The sequence below is a fragment of the Meles meles genome, chromosome 4 (assembly GCF_922984935.1).
Source record: "Meles meles chromosome 4, mMelMel3.1 paternal haplotype, whole genome shotgun sequence".
In the NCBI taxonomy this organism is placed as follows: domain Eukaryota; kingdom Metazoa; phylum Chordata; class Mammalia; order Carnivora; family Mustelidae; genus Meles; species Meles meles.
The window spans coordinates 3,981,595-3,992,175 of record NC_060069.1 but is presented as its reverse complement, the minus strand read 5'-3'; the positions used below and the strand labels follow the sequence as shown (position 1 = coordinate 3,992,175).

General features: G+C 38.4%; 1 pseudogene; it reads left to right on the top strand.

Moving 5' to 3' along the window:
• Positions 1 to 2,215: 2,215 nt before the first annotated feature.
• On the top strand, positions 2,216 to 8,150 carry LOC123940023 (annotated as a pseudogene).
• Positions 8,151 to 10,581: the final 2,431 nt, after the last annotated feature.

Genomic DNA, 10,581 nt, shown 5'->3' with positions numbered 1-10,581 from the left:
AAGGAGAAAAAATAAATAAGCAAACAAATCTCATGTTCATTGACTGAGGTAGAACATATAGAGAGTGGGAAAGCAGGTGGGTAAGTAAAATAAATTACTGAGAGGAACAGAAAGGTAAACGTAATTATTTACAGAGGACGACTAGTGAGAAGAAAGCCAGTTCAACCACACAACCTCAGAAAGACTCAATTGAGTGACATGTACTCCGGAAAACAGGGTGGAAGAGAACTGAAAACAGGAATTGTTGAGTCCGTATAAGAAGCAATTAGACTCTCCAAGTTCGTATCATTTCACAGCAGAGTCAAGTAATTAGTTCCCCAGGGTACGGAAGTATATTCTCTGGAAAAATTAAACAAGAGAACTCTAGACTTGAATCAAAACAGAAGAGGTAGAAAGTAAGATGCCAAACTGAAAATGGGAAGGGAGGATTACTTGAAAATCACTGAAGATATATATATATTGTGTATACATACACAATGGGATACTATGCAGCCATCAAAAGAAATGAAATCTTGCCATTTGCGGCGATGTGGATGGAACTAGAGGGTATCATGCTTAGTGAAATAAGTCAATCGGAGAAAGACAACCATCATATGATCTCCCTGATATGAGGACATGGAGAAGCAACATGGGGGGTTAGGGGGATAGGAGAAGAATAAATGAAACAAGATGGGATTGGGAGGGAGACAAACCATAAATGACTCTTAATCTCACAAAACAAACTGGGAGTTGCTGGGGGGAGGTGGGGTTGGGAGAGGGGGAGGGGGTTATGGACATTGGGGAGGGTATGTGCTATGGTGAGTGCTGTGAAGTGTGTAAACCTGGTGATTCACAGACCTGTACCCCTGGGGATAAAAATACATTATATGTTTATAAAAAAAAAAATTGGAAGGGGAGGGGAACAATGAGAGACTATGGACTCTAAAAAACAACCTGAGGGTTTTGAAGGGGCGGGGGTGGGAGGTTGGGGGAACAGGTGGTGGGTAATAGGGAAGGCACGTTTTGCATGGAGCACTGGGTGTGGTGCAAAAACAATGAATACTGTTACGCTGAAAAAATAAATTAAAAAAAAAAGAAAAGAAAATCACTGAAGAGAGGAAGCCTTCCTGACATTTTTCCCACCCAAATTCCAGCATGCTATCACCACATACACAGAATTTTCAATGAACGTTTTAGAAACTCCCTCTTAAATACAAGTGGATAGCAACATTTTACCATGAAAACATGGACCAAAAACAAAGCAACAAAGGGAAATTTGAAGGAAACAGAGGCAATGCTAGGAACAGAAGAAATATCATTAATGAAGGGTCATAATTAATGTCCTTCAAAAAAAATACTATATCCATGAGATAAAGGTCACATATTTTAGAAAATAGAAAAGAACGCTTAGAAATTATATATATGATTAGACAAAATTAAAAAGTTAACAAAATGGTCAAAAGTAGAACAAAAAAGAAGAGAGGAAAATGGGTGTGAAAAGAAAAGAAAGTGAGAAAATCACTCCTGGAGGTCCAACATACAATGAGGAAGCGTTTCAAGAGGAGAAAGCAGGTAAGATTTTGAAGAGGAGGGGCACCTGGGTGGCTCAGTCATTATGCGTCTGCCTTCAGCTCAGGTCATGATCCCAGGGTCCCGGGATCCAGCCCCACATCAGGCTCCCTGCTCAGCGGGAGGCCTGCTTCTCCCTCTCCCACTCCCCCTGCTTGTGTTCCCTCTCTCACTTTCTCTCTCTCTCTGTGTCAGATAAATAAATAAAATCTTTAAAAAAAAAAAAGATTTTGAAGAGGAAATTGTTTTTCAAAAATACCAGAAAGCATCTAAGAAGTGAAGGACATGCGTTTTTAGATTGAATGAACCTGCTCAGTATTTTCCAGTGAATAAAATAAGACCCTGCCAAGGCACATTATCATAAAATTTAAGAGAATAGAGAAGACCCAAAGAATTTTCAAAAAAGCAGTTTGCCTATAAAGAATGAAGCAAAAGAAGCCATGAACCTTTTCAAAAGAGACTGAATGAATATGGTTTTCAACACAGAATTCTATGTATCAATCAAAAGTGAAGATAGAATAAATCAATTGACACATAGGCAAGGTATCAAATTTTTATCTTTCATGAACCTTTTCTCTGGTGGATGTATTCTGACAAAATGAAGAAAAGATATGGAAAGAAATGGAATCCTAGAAACATGGTATCTACTATAGGATCATGAATATCCATGATAATAGCGCAGAAATTGCCAGGCTATAGGACAGGACTAGAGACTCTAGAACTCAATCCAGGGTAATCTGGAAAGCAGAGGGTTTCAGGTGGGCTGTCTCAGAGCAGAGAGATGAACTGATAATTTTACCATGTGACAAGTTATACTGAGAGGTGGTTTACTGAGAGTTAGAGGGTGCCGGAAAACAGCCATGAGTCAAAGAAAATTAAGCAAATGAAAGAAGAAGACAACAGTTAATTCTAAGAAAAACCAGGAGTTATACAAGAAAGGAAACATTTACACTCCATACTATAATACATTGTAACATTACAGTTTATGATTTATTATAATACCCTGCACTTCATAGCAGGAAGAATATTTTCACAATTATAACAACACTGCATAGATATTTAACTAAAAATTGCGATGCATATATAGACAGAAGAAAAAGGGCAACGGGATAGATGAGAATGCTAAAATCTTCATCGACTATAATATAAGCTCAATGTGTAAATGTGATTAAACAAGGAACACCTGTAGATACATGGACTAAATACCATAAAAAGAACCTAGAGGAACGCCTGGGTGGCTCAGTGGGTTAAGCCGCTGCGTTCAGCTCAGGTCATGATCTCAGGGTCCTGGGATCGAGTCCCGCATCGGGCTCTCTGCTCAGCAGGGAGCCTGCTTCTCCCCCCTCCGCCTGCCTCTCTGCCTACTTGTGATCTCTGTCAAATAAATAAATAAAATCTTTAAAAAAAAAAGAACCTAGAAATTTTTAAATGGCTCCTTTTTTCAGGATGGAGAAGGAAGCATAAAGAAAAGGGTAGGTGACTGCTATTTTTGGTTAAAAGACTTTAGCACCTGTTGGTGGGTCATTTCTGTGTCCCTGCAGTGTGGGGCAGGAGACCACCCAGGGAGACGCAGTGACGGAAGCTGATGTAAACCCAAAGGCCTACCTCCTCCAAGACACCCTTCTCACCAAGAAACTACTGGAGCTTGTTTAGCAGTCATGCAACTACAAGCAGCTTCAGAAAGGAGCCAATGAGGCCACCAAAACCCTCCACAGAAGCATCTCTGAGTTCACTGTGATGGCTGCAGACACTGAGCACCTGGAGATCATCCCACACCTTGCGCTGCTGTGCGAGGATAAAAGTGTGTCCTGCGTGTTTGTGATCCCCTGCTCCTAGCAGGCCCTAGGGCTGTGGGATTTCCAGGCCTGCTATTGCGTGTTCTGTGACCATCAAAGAAGGCTCACAGCTGAAGCAGCAGACCCAGTCCATTCAGTACTCACTGAAAGGTTCCTAGCCCAACCCGGTGGCCTCTGCTCCACTCATCACTGAGTCCACCCCCTAGGGTTGTGTCTGCGTTAGCATGCAGAGTCTCCGGCTGCCTTCTCTTGTTATAGTCTAGTATTAAATCTGGTTTTACATCTTTGTATTGCTTTTGTTTTGTTTTGCAGGCTGTTATCTATATGTTACTCCCCCACCCCACCCCAATCTCCCATTCTGCTCTCAATCTCTCTCATCTTATCTTCTCTTTTGAAAAATGACCTAATGCTAAGAACAGGCAGAAGTTAGGTGGTAACACCATTTAAAGGCAGGGGAGAGCCAGGATAGAGCTCTGGTTCTAGGTTTCAGGTGCTAATTTCCTATTGTGCATAGTACGAGGCAGAATTAAACACCATGCGCCTTGCACCCCTTGTGCCTTGGTTTACAAAGTCATTCCGTACATGTTTGCTCTCCAAGAGATTATGCATCATTTGCGGAGAAAGCATGTACCCTGAGGTTGTAAGGTGTATGTTCAAGTGCCATTTGCTAATATACTCCTGCTATTTGCTTGGGTAAGGTGATGTAATTGCCCTTCTCCCACAACTCCCAACCATGCCCCTGAGGGTGGCAGAGAAGCAACACATCAAAGAAATGCACCTCAGAATTCCAGAGGCTTCCTGGGTGAGTGAGACATGGGGCAGTTAAACTAGGTCTTGAAGGAGTCCAGAGTGGCCAGAAAATAGAGGGTCCACTGATGCTGGAATGAAGAGGTCTGGCAGGTTATGGAGACCTGACTGAAGCTAAGGCAGAGATGTTGTAATCCAAGGGACCATCCTCTCTGGTGAATGGAGATGGCTTCAGTGGACACTTGGTACCTGCCCTAAGAGCCCTGACTCCTATTTCCTGCCACAGTGTGGGTCAGATGTATGTCTTCTTCATCACATCAGAGACAGTGCTAGTGTGTCATTCTTGTGCGCATCCTAATAAATATATTCATATTCCAAAAAAGACTTACCAACATTTCACTGTTTGATGTAAAATACTGATAAACATAAAAGGTAAGTTGTGAGTGATAAGGTCTTTTTCATTCTTTTTTATACTGGCTTTTTCATATTACAAGATATATGCAGGCTCATTGAAGAAGACTTGGAAGATACATAATAATTTGGAGAAGAAAATTTAAAACTACCCATTCTTTACTCACAGAGAATCTTGAATCTATATTGCTAACCATTCTTTATTCCTCGGTGGATTATTTTACACAACAGAAACTCTTGTCTGAATATAATTTATATCTTTTTTAGCCTGATATTTTATAATCAGAAGTTTTCATACATTTAAGTATTTTTCAGAAACATTTTTATTCGCTGCATAATAGTCCATCTGGTGATAGAACATAATTTAACTATTGCCATATTTTCAAACATTTTTTAGATGTCCCAGTTATAAACAAAGCTATTTTGAATATATTTGTTTATTGATCTTTCCCAGTGCTTTAATACCTTTCCCTAGGAAGAATTCCTGGAAATAAATTGGTAGGCTAAATGGTAAAAAGCTTTTGAAGCTTTTGGCACTTGTTGCTAAATTGCTTTCCAAAAAGATTCTTCCAATTCGTATTCCCACCAGCAATATATGAGACTATCTCATTTCAATGCCACTGTGCTGACATTGGATTTTTCTCATTATAAAAAATAATTTAAAACTAAACCTAAAGTAAAATGGAGCGGTTTTCCCCCAAGATCTTGCACTTTTTCAAATTTTTCAAAATCGGTGACAGGAAGATAAGCCTGCTAAGCAAAGCCTCATAGAAAAGAAAAGATGCAGGCCTTTCCCCCACTGCTCATACCCTCTCTGTTATCTGTGTATAGAACAGAGAACTGGTGAGATAATTTAGAGGAAGGAAACAGAAACAAGAACTGAAGCATATTATTTCAATATTCTCTTCAATATATGAAAAATTTAGCTAACACTATGTGGTCATCATTTTGCAATATTTGAGTATTTCAAATCAACACACTGTATATGTTGACTTTATGCAATGTTATATGTCTCAATAAAGCTGCAGGGGGAGAAATGTGGGGGTTGTAAGGGTGTTTGAATTATAAAATTAAGTAATAAATACATTTATTAAAAACAAGATTCTCTGTGGTAATTTGCCTAGAACTTTCCACTTGGGTCAATGCTGACCTTGCCAAGATTATAGGGACATCTCCTTTTGTGGAAGTAGGGACCAATAAGATAATTAACAGTGGCTAATATTTACTGAAGTCTTCCTAGACATGAGACATTTTAGTACAACGTCTCATTTAACCCACACGTTAACTCTATGTAAGCTAATCATTATTCCCACTTTAGAAAGCATTGATGATCTGAGGAGCTAACTTGCCCAAGACCCCAGAGTCTTGGCACACAATGGCACTGCCAGTCCAGGGTTCTCACCTTTGCAAACAACCATAAGCCAAAAGTGACCTGAAAAGACTTCGTGCTTCTGAGCTACATGCTGAAAAGTTTCAAACACAACCATAGTATTACTCGTTTGAAAATGGGTCTGCAAGTTAGAGGATTTCTATTTTTCTTTTTCTTTTTTTCTTTACCATCACCAGGACATTTTATTTTTTATTGAATATATTTGACATAACAGTGTAAATTTAAGGTGTATAACATGTTAATTTGATACACTTACATGTGGTAACGTGATTGTCATTATAGCGATATTTATTTAGCACCTCCATCACAATATATAACTATCCAATGATCTGTTCAGTGGTTGGAATAATTAGGTTCTAGTCTCTTAGGAAATTTGATTATAGTACAATATTGTCTATAGTCATTATACTGTGCATTAGATCTCTATGGCTTGTTTACCACTTACTGCAAGTTTGTACCCTTAAACGAAATCTATCTTATCTCCCCCCACCATCTCCTGGTAACCACCATTTTACTCTACATTCTTATAAGTTTGGCTTTTTTAATATTCCATATGTAAGTGATATCATATAGTACATGTCTTTGACTTATCTCACTTAGCATAATGTTCACAAGATCCGTCCATGTTGTCACACATGGCAGGAAGCCCTCCTTTCTCCTAGCTAAATAATATTATATAGATAGGTATCGATATAGATTTTTATCCATTTATCCATGAGATTAAAATATTTTTATCCATTTATCCATTGATGGACAATTCAGGTCTTTCCATATCTTGGGTATAGTGAATGATACTACAATAAACGTAGAGACGCATATATCTCTTTGAAATAGTGTTCTCATTTTCTTTGGATATATACCCAGTTGTGGAATTTCTGGATCATATAGTAGATATATTTTGAATATTTTTAAAGATTTATTTATTTCAGAGAGAGAGAGAGTGCATGAGCAGGGGAGAGGCAAAAGGAGCAGAGAATCCCAAGCAGATTCGGCTAAGTGCGGAGCCCGACGCAAGGCTCTATCCCACAACACATGAAATCACGACCTGAGCCAAAACCAACACTGGACACTTAACTGACTACAGCACCCAGGTGCTCCACATATTTTGAATTTTTTTTCAATATTTTATTTATTTGACAGAGAGAAATCACAACTAGGCAGAGAGGCAGGCAGAGAGTGAGGAGAAGCAGGCTCCCCACGGAGCAGAGAACCCGATGTGGGGCTCAATCCCAGGACCCTGGGATCATGACCTGAGCCGAAGGCAGAGGCTTAACTCACTGAACCACCCAGACACCCCCAAAATTAATTTCTGATAATTCTTTTGAGAAAGATTTACCTTCACATATTTGGGCTGCACATGCCAATCTTAGAGGGTAACAAACATCCTTTTATTTCAGTCACTTCCTAGCCTCTGCTGTTAGGTGCCAAACCACTATAACCAATAACTTTTCCCAACAGTTGTCACTAACCAAATGGGCACAGCCCTGGTAGATGGCCTCCAGGAGAAACTGTGTTCCAACTATGCTCTCCCATACACCCCCGATACGTCTTAGGATTTATACTTCTCTTTCCATATTACCAATTATTCTACACATGCAGAAAATTACAGCAAACCTTCTTAGACCCTCTACCAACATCTGTCAAATCTTATTGTACTATATTTTTGTTTATTTATTGAGAGAGGAAGAGAGAGCGCATGTGTGCACGAGAAGGGAGAAGGGGCAGAGGGAGAAGGAGAGAGAGAATCTTAAGCAGGTTCCATGCCCAGCATGGACCAACACAGGGATCAGTCTCACAATTCTGAGATCATACCCTGAGTTGAAATCAAGTGTTGGAGACTTAACTGACTGAGCTACTCAGGCATCCCTTAGTGTGCTAATATTTTAAAAGAACACAAATTATAGATACAGTTAAATACTTCTGTGAACCTCTCTTTGTTCTCCTCTCTTCCCAGGGTTAAACACCATCCCGAATTTGGTACTCACTATGCCCTTGCATGTGTAACTATTTATATACTTTTCACTTTATATTTAGACATTAATGTATCTGTGTTAGTTTCTGAGTACGGCTGTAACAAAATACAAGTATCCCCTGCTTTTTACACCTTTTGCTTTTACAGCAAAAACAGCGTTCAGTGTCTATTTTGCAATGAACCATTTAAGAGGCAATGTGAACCCGAAGCAGCCAGAGTGACACCACCAAGCTCCTTTGCTGGGACCTACATTCAGTACCTCATCCTCAACCCGCCACAGCTTTGAACTGTGTCGGTGAGCATCTGTACTTCATCTCCACTTATTTTGTATAACTGTTAGCAAGATGTGTCCTAACTATAAGAAAAGGCTGAGGGAGGTTATTTTGGGGGTCCACAAATGCTCAAAATATTTTCCATTTAAATTAATGGTGGTCTTTGCCTTATGCCCTTAAGGCTTCTGAAAAGTTTCATGGGAATACTCTAATAGTTAAGGAAACCTGCATCATAAACTTATGGCTTAAAATAATGGAATTTTTTTTTCTCACAGTTCTGGAGGCTTAAAGTCCAAATCAAGGTGTTGGTAGGGCCACACTCCCTCCAGCCCCTTTACAAAGGATCTTTCCTTGACTCTTCCAGCCTCTGGTAGTACCAGGTGTTCCTTGACTTGTGGCAGCTCAAGTTTAGTCTCTGCCTTCTTGGCATTCTTTCTGGTGTCTCGGTCTTTTCTTGTAAAGACACCAGTCTTGTTGGATTAAACCTTATCCTAACTTAACCAATTGCAACTGCCACGATCCTATTTCCAAATAAGGTCATATGGTGAGTACTAGAGTTTAAGACTTCAACAGATTATTTTGGGAGACACAATTCAACCCATAACAATGTCTGTAAACGATACCTGGAAATGATTGGTTGTTTCAAAACATACATAAATGAGGGGCGCCTGGGTGGCTCAGTGGGTTGGGCTGCTGCCTTCAGCTCAGGTCATGATCTCAGGGTCCTGGGATCTGAGCCCTGTGTCCGGCTCTCTGCTCAGTGGGGAGCCTGCTTCCCCCTCTCTCTCTGCCTGCCTCACTGCCTACTTGTGATCTCTGTCGAATAAATAAATAAAATCTTTAAAAAAAAAACTTACATAAATGATATCCTTCTGCAACTGGCTTTTTCTTCTTTTACTGATAATTCTGAGATTAATCTGTCTTCATACTTGCAACTGTGGTTTGTTCATTTTAAGATAAGTATAGCATCGTATTCCCTTGTATGAACATACCACAATTACTTATCCATTCTCCTTTTATGGCATTTTTTTGCTTCTGTTATGTAATGATCACCAAAGTTACTGTAATAAACTTCTTTACACACGTTGCTTGTGTACCTGTGTGCCTGTTTGTCTCAGGTATAAACATAGGAATGTGGAGACTAGGTTTGTAGGATTTGGGCATCTTCAGTCTTTAGAAGGTATTGCCAAACTTCTGTCCAAAACTAGTAATAACAAATTAAACACCACCAGCTCTATCCTGGAATTCACACTCAATATCCTTGCTAATATTTTGTACAATCCTATTTTTTAAATTTTTGTCTATATAGCTGGTGTGAAATTATTTATTGCTTTAACTTTCATTTTCCTGATTCCTAACTGGTTGAATAATGAGGCATAGCTAGTAGCCATTAAGTTTTCTCTTTCTGTGAATTGCTTATTTATGTACTTAAGCTTTTTTGTTTTCTCTTGTTAATTTACTGGGATTTTTAATATATTTTGGGTCCTAGCTGATTCTAAGTTTTGCAACCCTCCTTCAGAGTTTAACTTCTCTTTTTTCCTCATATTAACACTTTTTGAAAATTTTAGTATAGTCAAATTGATGAATCTTTCTCTTTATGATTTGTGTATTTGACATGTGGATTTGTAAGTACAATATTTTCTTACATTTGCTTTTCAAATAATTTTCAAATAATTCAAATACATAGAAGTTATAAATTGTTTTTTACCCAGATTCACCAATTGTCAACATTTTATCAATTGTGCTTTTTTATTCTCTCCCTCTCTCTATACATAGTTACTCTACTATATGTTAATATAATCAAATGTGCTCTATATTACATATTACCACAGGTAGAAAAGAATATAATTACAAGTGATAATTATATAAGTATAATTCACATTATATAATTACATTAATCACTATATATTACTTTAATTAGTATGTGTTAATATACTTTTTCTAAATAATTTGAAAGAAATATCCCATTTCTTTAACACTTCACTGTATACTTCCTGAGAACAAAGACATTCATTTACATCACCACGGTATAATTGTCAGGAATTTTAACACTGATATAAAACCATAATATATAGATCATATTCAAATTTTGTCATTTTTTCTAATATTGTAATTTTTCAAAATTTTTTCTGGTATATGATCCAATTATATTACATTTAATTTTATGTCTACTTAGTTTCCTTTCATTTAAACACTTCATCACGCTTTATATCTTTACCAACATTGACTTTTTTTCTTTTTTTTTTTTTAAAGGCATACAAGCCGTCTGTTTTGCAGAATGTCTCTTAACCATCTGTTATTTTCTCATGATTAGATTCAGGTTATGGCAGGGCACCTGGGTGGCTCAGTTGGTCAAGGGGCCCACTCCTGATTTCAGCTCAGGTCATAATCTTAGGGTCTTGAGATCAAGCCCTTCATCAGGCTCTGCACTCAACACAGAGTCTG